Source organism: Eupeodes corollae, chromosome 1 (assembly GCF_945859685.1).
Source record: "Eupeodes corollae chromosome 1, idEupCoro1.1, whole genome shotgun sequence".
In the NCBI taxonomy this organism is placed as follows: Eukaryota; Metazoa; Arthropoda; class Insecta; order Diptera; family Syrphidae; genus Eupeodes; species Eupeodes corollae.
The window spans coordinates 29,922,851-29,937,064 of NC_079147.1; positions in this window are offsets into that span (position 1 = coordinate 29,922,851).

Below are 14,214 nucleotides of genomic sequence, written 5' to 3' on the forward strand. Positions count from 1 at the left end.
CAAAATCACGCTACAAAAGAATTCTTATAACCTCAACCTTTCGGGCCGTTCTGTAGATCGGCGGGGTACACAATTGCTTTTGTAAGACTACCTATCAGATTGCTGATGTAAATGCTGACGAGAATCGACGAATTCACCGCTCCCTGTTGAAGACCATTTTTCAGAGCCCTATTGATGATCTTTTTGAAAACTTTGCTGATGCTCGGAAGAAGACTTATATTCCGAAGATTTGACGGTTTGGAGTTGTCCTTTTCCTTTTTCGGGAGAGGGTGAAGCACAGCGGTCTTGGTCTTCCAATGCTAATATGCATTATTAAGGGCATTATTGAAGAGTATAAATGTCAATTTCACCCATGGTAAATGTCTTAGTACAATGTTGGATATATCATCGACACCTGCTGACTTGAGTTGAAGACATGCTGAATCTCAACCTTGGCATTGTGTCATATCATTTCGAAGGTAAAATAAGTAGGGCTCTGTTTTCCATGTCGTGGTTGGGGCGAATGCTAACATTCAACTTGTTGACTTGCTGGAAAGCAGCTCCCACTGCCTCCACTTTTTCCTTGGGATCTTCAAGGACGTCCTGAGTACGTCTCTGTTCTCTTCAGTTCTTTGCAACACGGAAGGTCATTATCGTTCTTTTTCCTGAATATCTTGTTGATTTTAGAGATCATACTAGGGACACTGGAATTAACACACTAGATCTTTTGGTTGCTGTACATGTTAATTGATAACCTGTAGTTCTCCTAAATTAACAGATTGACATTTTTTTATTGATGACTTCAATGTCCTAATCTCGAAGTCGTGGTGGTCTGTAATGTATGATATATGACCTACCCTACCCAGCTTCATTTCAGCCATCTTGTTCTACTTATCCTCATTTCGCACCCTTTGGATTGGTCGTATGCTCAAAATTTGTATTTCCAGTTAAGCCAATTGTATGTATAGTCTGTAAGTAATAACGGTAGAATAGCAAAGACGAAGATATATTTCACTGTATCTGCACTTTGGTCGAATTGTAAAATATGTTCATGGCTCCAGAATTGTTTCTAGCTATGTGATGCGGCTGGTTATTTATTTATTTCCTTGATCTTTAAATTATTTCAGCTGTCCCAAATACATGTAATATTCTACGTACTACATTTTTTCTTCGTCTTTTGTGTTATTTTTAATGACATTAATGTCGATATTATCCTCCAAGGAATTGTCGAGAACGCTGAAGTGCAAGTGAATTTGGAAAGATCATCTGGGTTGGATACGTCATCTTTGACTAGTGAGCTACAGTAAGAGACATTAAAGTTGATTATACTCGATGAAGCTTTTAAGTATAGCATATTTAATTTTCTGAGTTACAGTAAAACATTTGGAGAAGTCACGTACCTATAAAATTTAAAATCTCTATGGTGGTAAAATGCACGACTGTTTCGCATGAACTTGATCCTGTATTCAGTGAGTATTCTTGAAAATAGTTCCTTTAAAGTACCTGTCATGTGATTTCTTTTATACCCTCCTTGAAAGAATAGTGCAGAGCTCTCACGTCAACACAAGATTCACTATCTTTCCAACGTTTATGTAATTACTCGCATATGACATTGACATAAAAGTAAGAAATCAGGGGCTTTTTTAAATTTTGAGAAAGAGGTGGCAAAAATGGAATTAGCAGTTTAAAATAAAGGATATACAAACCGACGCGACGTCTTGGTCAAAATAAACATCCATATGAGAAAAATAAAAAATAAAATAAAAATAAAATAACATGATGAGTTTGATTCTAGATACGAATTTCCAAAATATTTTTCTTACATTTTGGTCATATATTTTAACCAGCTCCCATAGTTTCAGGTATACAAACAATGCTCGTAGGTTGATTTGCTTCATACCTAATAATTTTTGAAAGTCTCATATTTGGGTGCTAAGTTTTCATATATATTTGTCTCCTTTCACAAAAATTTAATAAAGCGCTAACGTTTATCTATTTTAAACCTTGTTTTAAAAATTGAATTAATTTGACGCAATAGTTTTAACTGTAGGGGCGAGAATAAACAAAAAGCCAGACAAATGGACGGATGGAATGGAATGAATTGGAAACTTTAATCTGTCATCCCATAAATAATCCAGATCTTTAGAAGACTCAAGAGAAGAAAAATAATTTTAAACCAATATTTCTTTTAAAGTTTTCCTCTAAGAAAAAACTAAATAAAAAGTTTCGAATAGTTTGAGGGAAAAAACGATCTTTCGATTATTTTCTACAGATAAGAAAACCTATAGTCAGTAAATTATGCATTGATCATTTATATGTACTTTGTTTTTGGCAATCAAATTCCAGTTTTTCAATCGGTTCTGATAGCCTCAATTCAAATCCCACTAATCTATCACGCAAGGTTATAGAGAAAATACGGCATGCGGCGCACAAATCCGAGTGGTCCAATTTTTAATGACATTTTCGAATAGTTCCGGCTGAATTAGAGCGATAGACTGTGTTATTAGGCTCGTTTCACACTACATGGTTTTGACCGTGCGGCAAAAAACCGGACGGCGACATTTTGTTAGAGGCGCGAAGAAAACTATATACGCTTTCATATTATATGGACACGGCAACCTTGCATATGTCGTGTTTTATCGTACGGTTAAAACCTTGTAATGTGTAATTAGCCGGTTTATCCCGTCCCGTTTTTTGCCTTACGGTCAAAACCGTGTACTGTAAAACGAGCCTTTAGACATCGGTCAATTGTGGTTTATTTGCATAGATCTGCGACTTCAAGAAACCCAACACGAAAAAGTCTAGCGGGGTCAAATTGCATGTCCTGCTGCAACCACATGTCGTTTTCAAAAAAGTACGACCAATTACGCCGCCGCCGGTCAAAAATCCACACCAAACGGTAACTTTTTGAGGATCCATTTTCACTAACGGCAATTTTGCTATGAATCCGTCGTCTTAACAATTCTATTAAATCAATTTTTTGAAATACACTTAAAAGTATGAACATAATGTTAAAAACGGCTATTTTTCGAAAAGTTCGAAATCCAAATCAGCTCTTAAAATTAACTGCAAAACGCATTTTTCAAACAGATGAAAACATTAAATTCAAGGTTTGCTCAAAACTTTATATTGCGTCAAATAAAGACTCTTAAATAATGTAAATTTCCAGAAACTATTTAGATTACAAAATAAATACAAAATGTAACTAAAATTTTTCCGGAAGACCGCAGAATAGCCATGACCATGAACTTTATACAATTTATAATATCATAATACTTATGTTAATACAAATTTATAAAGTCACTAAACGAAAAATATAATAAATTTAAGCTCTTATAATTCTGCGATTTTTAAGTGTAGACAAATTGTATAAACGTATACAAATTTCATCATCTGTTTCATTAATTTTCAATGAAGTATTTGGAATTCAATTTATCTGGACTTCAAAATCAAAAAAATAACTCTAAGTGGTTTATCTTATTTTGTTCCATTGATCCCAAAATATTACCAAATTTTAAAATATTAAAACAAATAAAAAAAAACTTGAAATTTTATCTTTAAACGTTTATCTTTCAAAGGTTTTTTTGAGGAACGAAAAATGTTGAAAACGGACTTATTGGAGTTAGCCTATTTCGTAGACCTATTTTCCTACGTCTTCTGATTAAAAGCGCTTTATGAGTTTTACATTTCATTGAGAGTTCCTTTAGTAACACCCTTTATCAAAGTTAGTGTGCATTTATCAAAAAAAGGTCAGCGTGGCTATCCTGTGTTTAAATAAACCATAAAACGTCGTCGTATGGCGGCTAGTAACCGTTTTCATTTTAGTTGTAATAACTTTAATATGCACTTACTCTATCGTTTGTAGGCATAAACCTAAATATGTAAATGAACTCAACTCAGTCATGAGATATGCATGAATGAGTTCATGATCTCTTAATCACTTTACTGCCTTTATATGTATTTATAGTTGAAAGGATATTTATTTATGTAAAATGTGTTTTAGTTTTAAAACAGTCAATTTCTATATAAGTTAAGGTATACCTGCATGTATCCTTCCTGTTTAAGTTATTATAAATAGTTCGTCGGTTGCAGAGTGGATATAAATGTCCTGAAATTGACAGGCCACGTTATGGTTTAATAGCTTTATGGAACAGATGTTTGTTTGTAAGTAGGCTAGAAACTAAAAAAAACACAAACGTAAAACAACAACTTTATTTAATTTTTTTAAAGGGTTCACGATAAATGTCTTTGCTCAATTAAATTAAATTGTTTTTGTACAAAACAAAAATACATTATATTAAAGGTCGATGAATTTTGTATGAATATACAATGAAATAGTATTTAATTTAACATTGTATATGAGCATTGAGGCAATGGCGGATCCAGGGGGGGGGGGGGGTCAAAGGTGTCAAGACCACTCTGGGAGATAGAGTCTTTGTTTTTTTCGTAGGGATTCCCTTTCATTTAAAACTAATCGTATTGCGTTAATAGATATGAACCCTATTATATTTTTATTATTTTTTTATTTAATTAATTAAATTAAGTTTGCTAAAAGTACTACTTTCAACTGAGAACTGGACCAAGAACTCAATATGAATCGGAAATTCAGCCCTATTCCAAAAACACAGCACAAATTCATCAACTTTTGGCCAATGGACGATTCAGGGTCATATCAGCCATGAAGCTCAGTTAAGTTGCATAAATACAGATTGCAACTAAAGATTTGTTTGTAATTTAACTACATTCACCTGAAAGTGGTTTGCTGTCAAAAAGAACTAAAATTTATGTTTTCACGAAATTTAGAATTTGGAAAATCTTTTGTGCTTTAAATTATTTTCATAAAAGTAGTTTCTAAGAAAAAGAGCAAATACTGAAGAAACCTTGAAAAAGAGTTCGTTAATTTTATATTAAGTTGCCTTTAAATTCCTGAAACTAGCCTTAAATCCCATCTTATTTTTTGACGCATATAAAAAGTGAACATGGAAGTGATTTATACTTGCGATTGCAAGTTATAGGACCTTCTTTTACAGTTACAATAATATTCAGTTTTGCTCGACTTAAGATATGTCTAAGCTAGATACAAAATTGTTTAAATTTTGTATAATTCAAATTCATAGTAAAACGGTTTATTACAAATAATGTATTGGTCTAATTTTAGTTGCTTCCTCCCTACAACTAAAGCTGCTTTGATCTTAACTGGCTCTTAATAACTTACAGACTAGGACTAAAACTAAGCTTACAACTAAGATGATGAATTTTTATAGAACGAAATTTGGCCAAAATTTGTATCTGGTCTTAAAAGAGTGATTGACCCCTCGTTGAGACAGTGATAGGTAAAAGTTGTCAGAATCCGTACGTAAGAATGGGTCTTATCAATGTTTTATACATTAGAATGTTGGTGTTTTTTTTGCAAGAATTTTGAGTTAAATAGTATTTTCAATGAAGCAGCTCACGTTTTTGCCTTTTTTATAATCATCCTTATTAAAGAGGAATCGATTTTGAAAATTTACGCCAAGATACTTTGTTTCCAAACGCAATGGTATTTCAAAATTATTTATTGTAAGGTTAAGAGATTTCCTCTCTTTAACTGCAAGGTAGTGTCCTTTTCCGCTCGCATTTCTAAAACAAGTCAATCCAAATTTTCTAGGTCTCCATTTCTTAAAATAATTTTCCACAAGTGTTAGTCTTTGCTTTATTTTTTTAAGTTCTAAATTCCGTCGAACATCACCTGCGAATACAATTGAGTCATCAGCATAGTAAAAAGAACCCGGTTCATCCGATGAAAGGATATGAAAAAGGGAAATCATGCAAAAAAATATTAAACAAAAGTGGGCCTAAAACAGACCCTTGAGCGACGCCTGTATTAACGAAAAAAAAAGTGGTGTGTTCAGAACCTATATATGTATGTATATTGTAGAATTCTTGGCAGTGAAAAAGTTTAGTATCAACTTAATTACCCAATTTAAAATATTCAGTTGGATAAGTTTAAAAATTAGACCAAAGTGCCAAAGCCAATCAAATGCTTTTTGAAGGTTAATATCCAAGCACACTGTACGTACATTTTTTATTCCTAAGATTGTGAACTACTTAACTTGCAAAAAAGAAGCAATGCATATTCAGTGCAGTTGCCTTTTTTTAAAACCAAATTGGTTTCTGGAAATGATGTTTTCATCTTCACAGAACGTGTTTAAAGGGATTATCCAGCACCCGTTCAAAAAGCTTACCAAAGTTTGAGAGAACCGATATCGTTCGAAAGCTGTCAACCTCTCGACTTGCCTTTTTCTTTGATATTGATAAGATCTTTGCCTGTTTCCATGATGTCGGAAAGTAACCATTATTAATGCTCTGGTTAAAGTTTAGTTTTGAAGAAATTTATTATGATACCTTAAATAAAGGATCCAATAAAATATTTCATTTTGGATACCCCGCTGTTTTGACAGTTGCCATTTTTGAAACCCTCATTATTAAACCTTTGACAAGAAAAAACTTAGCAGTTACTTAAATTAGAATAATAAGGGTATTAAGACCGTATTAAAATAAATAGAAACCATTACAAAAATCCTGACAAAGTTGGTAAAAGCACCTTTGGCTCGTCCCAATGGAACTTCTCGTCCATATTAACTCCTTAAAGGGGTTGTCGAAAATCCAGGTTTGTGGATTGATCTTTGGAATTAATCATTCCAAGAACAACAGTACACTTTCTTCCGTATGAGGACTTAGGTCTTAAAATTTGTGAAGTTTAATGTGCACAAGAACTCAAGACAGGCGATCACCACTAAAGTCGAATTTTTGGTAACAGAGCCAATATTACATTTGAAGGGAATAGAATGATTGTTGAAAAGTATCACCTTCTTTGAAATCGAGATTATGGTGCAGCTATTAAGGTAAATGGATGGTCTCGGGAAAGTTCGTCGAGATGGCTCTGAAAAAATTAAAGAACTTGACCATGAGCAGTGGCAAAACTGAACTGGTGCTCTTTATGACCAAAAATAAAAAGCCTGCCTCCACTCTACCCTAAACGAACGGTCAAATCCTGTCTTTATCTACCAGTGACATCGAAACACTTTTAAATGTTTATAGAATAGCTGTTATTGCACTGCAGGGGCAATTCGAACCTGCCAGATGCTTTAAATGTTATTCTGAACCTTCTATCACTAGACCTACGCATTAAACAAGTGCGCTAAGGCTTAAACAATCAAACTGTTGGTTTTCCAGACCCTATGGGCTTGGCAACACTCGTGAAATGATTCAGCGGATATTTTTGTGACTTCTGCACCAATGCCTTGAACCTCAGTCAAAGTTATAAAGTCATCTTTACTGACAGAAAGGATTTTGTCGATAGCAATATTTTTACTAATGGGTCAAAAAAAGAGTGTGGAGTTGGGTCTTTTTGAGTACTTTATTGTGCCAGTATATTTTAAGCTGAATAACTTGCAATTAGTGGAACATTAACAACACTAAAATCAAACTCAACCCAAAATAAAAACCCGGCTATCTGCAATGACCAATCAATTCGGTTATAACATATTCAATACTGGTCCAACAATGTTGGAAGAAATTATCCAGCATCAACATCAACCACCGTGTCACTCTTATTTGAGTTCCAGGTCATAGTGGCATAGTTGGTAATGAACGGTCTGACACGTCTATATCTACGAAGATATGACCGTTCTATCGAATTTTTATGAAGACCCAGGCATGATAAAGCCAGGGTAGCTGCAGTATGTAACGGATACTCACCGGTAGGACATCATGCAACAAAGTTGGGAATGCCTCACAATACTCACTGCCGTAGCTGCGGAGACCAACATTATGGGGGCACTGTGATGCACATTCTCTGTAAATCTGGCCTACCCCGGCCAGTTCTAGAATGCCAAGATTCGGAAGGGCATTTCTTAAAGATCTTGATTAAATTTTTCGAGATATTAATCAAAAATCTGATTTCCTTTCGGCTCTAACGTCACTGATTTTGTCCATATAAAACCGTTATAATAATTCTTTCTCAATCCATAGCTCTATGGTATCAAAACGGTGCTTTCCTGCGCTAAATGAGTCGTAAAGCAAAGGGTGCTTGTGACTACCTACCTAAGTAAATAACTAGATCATTAGAATGAATAGTTATCATTTTTAAAGCTTTTCTCATATTCTTCATAAAATTAGAGAGCAGTGTTTAAGGAATTTTTTGAAACATCTTACTTAAGGTGGCGCTACAGAACTGCGTGAACTAAAGCCTAACTCAACAATCTTTTCCAGCTAGCTCAGTCCCTAGCTAAATGTCTTCAATTTTGCACTCCAAGCTGTTTGAGGTTACTTTCCACTTGTGTGGGTGTGGATTCGAAGACTTTCCGAGCCGGAGCATTGTTTTCAACGCTCTACGTGACCCAGCCTTCTAAGTCGTTAGACTGTTACTTTTCTGGCTGTACAACCCATACAGATCGTTGTTCCATCTTCTTCTCCACTCCGCTTCGATGCATACGGGACCATAGATCACAGAAGAACTTTTCTCTCGAAACTTAATCGTAGTCCATGCTTCTGCACCGTATAGCAGGACGGAGATGATGAGGGTCTTATATAGCTACATTTTGGTCCTGTTGCTGTTTTCTGCGTGCAAAGGGGAGCCTAGTTAGACGAAGTACTTAACTTCTTCAAAGTTACGTCTAAAGATGGTATCGTTTTGAGCGCGATGTCGGTGTTGCAAAGTCCTTTCTTGACGACAGCATGTACTTTGTTTTAACCTGATGAACCGTTGAACCTATTTTTGATGTCTCTGCCTCAATACTTACAATAGCCCCATTGACATCACCCTGAGTTCTTCTGATTATTTCAATGTCGTCAGTATATTCTTGTAATTGGACAACTTTTAAAAGATAGTGTCTTTAGTGCTAATATGGGAGCTCTGCACTATTCTTTTAAGTACGGTGTTGGAAAAATTGCATGACAGAGCACACCTTGTCGAAAATCATTTTTGGCATCAAAAGGTTCTGTTAAGTTGTTTCCAACTATTATGAAGCAGTGCGAGTTCGTCATGGTCATCACGTACAAACGGACGAGTTTAACAAGGATGCCAAAACTAGACATGGCTCTATACATCTCATCCCTGTAGATGCTGTCATATGCGGCCTTGAAATCGGTGAAAAGATGGTGGGTGTCGATTTGGTGTTCTTGGGTTTTTTCCAGGATCTGCCGTACTGGAATATTTGATCAACTGTGGACTTTCCTGGTCTAAAACCACACTGACCTATCAGTTTGTTGACGATGGCCTTAGACGTTCACATATTACAGCAGAGAAGATTTTATAGGCGATGTTAAGTAGACTGATTCCTCTATAGTTGGTGCAAATTAGAGTGTCTCCTTTTTTCAGGATCGGGCAAAAATACTGAAGTTTGGACAAGCTTTCTTCCGACCATATCTTACAGATTAACTGGTGCATGCTCCTAACTGACTTATCTACAGCTGCTTTAAGAAACTCGGCATTCAAACCATCTGTCCCAGCGCTTTGTTAGACTTCAGCTTAGATATGGCAATCTTAACTTCGTCTAAGTCGGGAGAACGGCATTGTTGGCTTTTGTCGACTATGTTGAATTTATCATCCTGCCTGACAGTTGAATTCTATTTTCAAACATAACTCTTTAAATGTTTCGAAAAATTGTAAAATGACAGTGGTTGAATTTGAGTAAAGATCTTTATTGATTTGACAAGCTTACTTTAAAAAAGTTTCGTTGTCCTTTTTTAAATGGGGTGAGGTTAAAACATTTGTTTTTTATGTTAGGAAACTGATAGTTTTGGATGAGTTTAGACCCATTTTTTTTTTTTTTAATTATTATCTTTATTTTTTCTTCACAAAAAAATACAGGCTCACTTACATTTTAAAGATTTACAAGCATGGCTATTAAGCCGTCTGCCGGTTAGACCAAATGTTTGACTAAAGAAAATGACCTTTCAAATCGAAATGTATGGCATTCCAAAAAAATTCTTGTAGGGGTATAATATGACTTTATAAATTATACCGTGCCCAAAAATGTGTTCTCAATACGGTCTTGGAAATAATACCATTCACAATTTACACTATTTCTGTCTGATTTTAATAAAAATGAACACAATTGATTTAGTGAAAAAAAAATTTAGTTAAATTGACATTTTATTTTTTTAAGTTTGTTTAAAAAAAAATTACTCATACACATATCTTTTTTTTTCAAAGCCAAAATTACAATCGGTCCAATAACTAAAAGTCATATAAGACTCCTTTTAACATGCAAATACCAAAAGCTGTTTTTTGATAATAAATAGAGATTTTCAAGGCTTTCGAAAGTTCATAAGTACCATCGAGTTATCTTTGCGGTCATAGAAACAACTTCTGCTTTTTTTATTTTTGGAACACAATGTAAATTTCTCCCTTCGCACCCTCTAAAACTATATAAAAGTATTTACGTGGCTTGTGCAATCCATAGACTTATATTTTATTAATCATAAATCCATTAAAAACTCATCGCACTCATTTCTTCAAATTTTTCGTTCTTCAACAAATTATCCTGAATGGGGTGTTAAAACTCTTGAATAATCCAATATGAACACTTATAGTCTTGGCGCACACCCCGCCATCATCCATAAAAATATAAATATATTTGTTGTTTCTTTTTTCTGTAACCATGTGAGTTTTGAGTATGTAAGGCAAATTGATTGAAGAAATAAAATTTAAAAAAATTAAAATAATCATCCCATCTCATCTGTCGTCATTCGAAAGAATTCAAATAAATCTTAGTCTGATTCGATGCTGTGTTGTGTATATCGGAACCCGGACCCGGATTTCCCTACACACGGAATGCCATCATGCATCATCATAATATGGTGGTTTCCTTTCTCGAAGAAGAAGCAAAGTATAATTAACTTATCATAACGACATCATTTTTAAATTAATGTAAACGGGGGATAATATAAGATGGGTGTTATTTCAAATTGCGTTGATTGAGAAGGCGTTGATGGTATGTTGTGAACAAGCTACAAAGTATAGCTAGGTATTGACGTCTCTGGAAGATTGTTAGCACTGGTAAAAGTAGGAAGGGGGAAATATTTGGGGCAAATTATGTGGTTGCTATAAACTGCACACATACGGATTTATTTATGACTAAAGTGATGCTAGGTCAAAGGAAGAATTTCTGTTTTTACGATGCAATAAACGCTTCTCAAACTACATTTTTATTAATATTTTGAAATATATAATTGGAAGACTTAATTGAATGCCGAATGTTCCAATATTAAAATTTTTGGAACCTTGTAAAAATCTATGTTCTCAGCAATTATTTGTCAAAATGGTTTAAGTAATACAACCTAGTGATATTTTTTGATTAAACATCAAGGGTACATTAATATGTGGGCTAAAAATGTTTCCAAAATGTGACTGATCAAAATTATTTGAACTAAAATCTAAACAAAAACCCACTTTTAAGAATAATTTAGTTTTGAAACAGAAAAGGTGTAGATTTCTTAACTTTAATATAGACAATATGGTTTAATACCACATTTAAAATTGTTGAGAAATTATGAGAAGTTTTGCAATCAAAATTAAAAAAAGGCTGGGATGTGACCCTTACTGATAACTTCTTATTAAAAATGGTATTTTTTGTAAAAAGTCAATTTTATTATTGACAACAAATTGACAGAGTAGATATGCAATCAACATTTAAGTTTAAGCCTTTTTATGTGAAGGAGTATTGGAGAAGTTAAATTAATATATTTTTTAAAGAAAACACAGCCTTTAAATATTAAGAAACATTCACAGCAATATTTATATGGCATACAACAACTTGGAAGTCTGTATCTTCATTTATTGTCAAGATGTGTAACTCAAAATTTAATTTGTATATTTTTGGATTCCGATTCTAATTTTTATCTCAATTGGTAATGACAAATACAATAACAAAACTTTGTTAAATATAAAGAAATTTTGAATTCAATAGTGCTTTTTTATTCTCAAGATACTATGAGCCGAAAATTATTTTTTACCAAATGTAGTCACTTTTCTAGGTTTATATTAAAAAAAACATACTGACAATTCGAAATTTCTAAAATTATTACCACATATTGAAAAGGTTATTCTTATCGTTTCTTTTTCGAAAAATCTTCGAGGTGACAAAATTTTCGATTGTTTTTAAAAAAGACCGTTTTCACTTCACATTATATAATATAACATTTAATAAAAGTTGCTATCGTTATTGGTTCTTGATATATTTGGGGTTAACCAACATTTTTAATTTAATTGTTATGCTAAAAAAAGTCCAACTCAATTTTTTCAAAAGTCCATTGTACTTCTATCGATGTTATTATCTGTAATACAAACATTATTTGGAGTCGATATCTCTACTGGTTCTTAAGATATACATACTTACTTACTTAAGTTAAGCCGTTGGACTTTAATTCTGCTAACTAGGTCAGTGTCGCTGTACAGCCCGTACAGTTCGTCGTTATATATTCCCCTCCATTGTCTATCTATGCGTACGGGACCAAAAATCACCCGAAGAATTTTTCTCTCGAAGCATCCTAAGACGCTCTCATCTTTCTTTGACAGGGTCCAGGCCTCAGCGCCATAAATGAGAACGGGATGGTGAGTGTCTAATAGATGGTGATTTTAGATGCTCGAGAGAGGACTTTACTACTCAATTGCCCTCTAAGCCCAAAGAAGCAGCGATTTGCAAAAGTTATTCTTCGTTTAATTTCGGCGGTTGTGTCGTTGTCTGTGTTTATAGCCGAGCCTAGGTAGACAAAGTATTCAACTACCTTAAAGTTATAGCTGTCCATGGTGACGTTTTGTCCAAGACGTCGTTGTTCAGTGTCCTATTTTGATGACAGCATAAACTTGGTCTTGACCTCATTGACCACTAAATCCATCTCCTTCGCTTCCGTCGCAATGTTCAAAAACGTTCCACTGACATCACGCTTTGATCTTCCAATTATGTCAATATCATCTGCGTATCCGAGTAATTGGATGGACCTTTGGAATATTGTGCCTCGCATGACAGTGCATCGCCTTGTCTAAACCCTTTTTTGACATCAAATGCATCGGTAAGATCTTTTCCGACCTTGATAGAGCAGCGTGCATTCTCCATCGTCATTCTGCACAAACGGATAAGTTTGACAGGGATGCCAAAACTAGACATTGCTCGGTAGAGCTCTTCCCTATGGATGCTGTCATACGCGGCTTTAAAATCGATAAAGAGATGGTGGGTATCGATTTGAAGCTCCTGGGTTTTTGCAAGATCTGCCGTAGTGTAAATATTTGGTCGAAAGTGGACTTTTCATATCTGAAGCCACATTAATAAGGACCAATCAGGTTGTTGACGAATGGCTTCAGACGTTCACATAATACGGCAGGGAGGATCTAATACGCAATGTTAAGAAGACTGATGCCTCTGTAGTTGTAATTCGCCGAGGTTGAGTGGTTCTATCTCCCTTACAGCGGAATTCGGTTCGTCATCGCCGTTATATAATTTGGAGTTATATATTCTCAGCATCGACTGCGGTTCTCATACGATGTTTCCCTGATCGTCTTTACAGGCTTCGGTTCGTGACTGGTACCCTTGGGAGATTTTCTTAAGTTTTGGTAAAATTTACGAACCTCATTCCTGTTGTGACATCCCTCTATCTCCTCGATCGCGATAGGACTACTTAAGAGGTTATTAGAGACTCTATCGGAAAAGGACATGGCAGTCTCTTGCTATTGTAGCCGTCTAACGTCGAATCTTCATACAGTACTTCCTTGTTTTGGCTTGGATCGGGATATCCGTAGCCGCACCTTGGCTACAAAGAGGTAGTGGTCCGAGTCAATGTTGTTGATCAGGAGATTTCCATGTCCCCTTGTGGATATTAAGATGCGTGAATTGCGTACTAGCTACCAGAACGTTTCGCCTGCAGCTAAATCGACCAGCCTGAATCCGTTGTCGGAGGTGGTGTCGTGCAGGCTGTATCTCCCGATTATGCCACCAAAGATGTTTTCTCTTTTTAGCTTGGCATTAAAATCTCCTAAGACAATTTTAATGTCATAGCCAGGGCACTGCTCATATGTCTTGTCCAAGAGCTCGAAGAATATGTGTTTGGTGTTTTTATCTTTCTCCTCTGTTAGGGCATGCGCGCATATTGGGCTTATGTTGGCGAATTTAGCCTTGATGCGGATTGTCGTGATGCGCTCGCTCACACTGTTGAAACTCAAGACTTTTTGACTGAGTCTAGTTCCAACAACAAATC